Source organism: Cervus canadensis, chromosome X (genome assembly GCF_019320065.1).
Source record: "Cervus canadensis isolate Bull #8, Minnesota chromosome X, ASM1932006v1, whole genome shotgun sequence".
In the NCBI taxonomy this organism is placed as follows: domain Eukaryota; kingdom Metazoa; phylum Chordata; class Mammalia; order Artiodactyla; family Cervidae; genus Cervus; species Cervus canadensis.
In genome coordinates, this window is record NC_057419.1 from 139,479,050 (window position 1) to 139,479,637 (window position 588).

The window sequence follows — 588 nt, forward strand, 5'->3', positions numbered from 1 at the left end:
GACTTGATGTCATATATTGAGGGTGTGATGTCATGAATACAGTGGATGCGATAGAATGGTTGTTGCTGAACCACGAAAAGATGCCGGGATTCTTAGCCTCCAGAGATGAGGCTTGATCGCTCAGAGGCTTTGTGTAATAAAGTTTTCTTAAAGTATAAAGGAGATCGAGAAAGCTTCTGATATCGGCATCAGAAGGGGGCAGAAAGAGTACCCGCTTGCTGCTGTTAGCAACAAAGTTATGTACTCTCAAATTAGTTATTAAAATGAATCAAAACAATGTGTGGAGGTTTTAAAGACCTCACTAGACCTACTCCCATAATTTACATTGGAAGATAACAGAATTAGTCGGAAGGTTTTCTCCAGAGACTGTCCTCAAGCAGGATACATTATTGGTATATAATCCTAAGGAATGTAGAGGGAAAGAGGGGAAAACCAAAAAAAGGTCTGTCCTTTCTTCCTCCTTGAGAATTCCAGACCTCTCTCTCCTTGGCTCTCCTTGGGGACCCCTGGACTTCTTATCAATCTGCCTAGGAATCGACTCTCTCATGATGTCACAAATAGAGTGGTGTGATATCATAGAGAATGAAT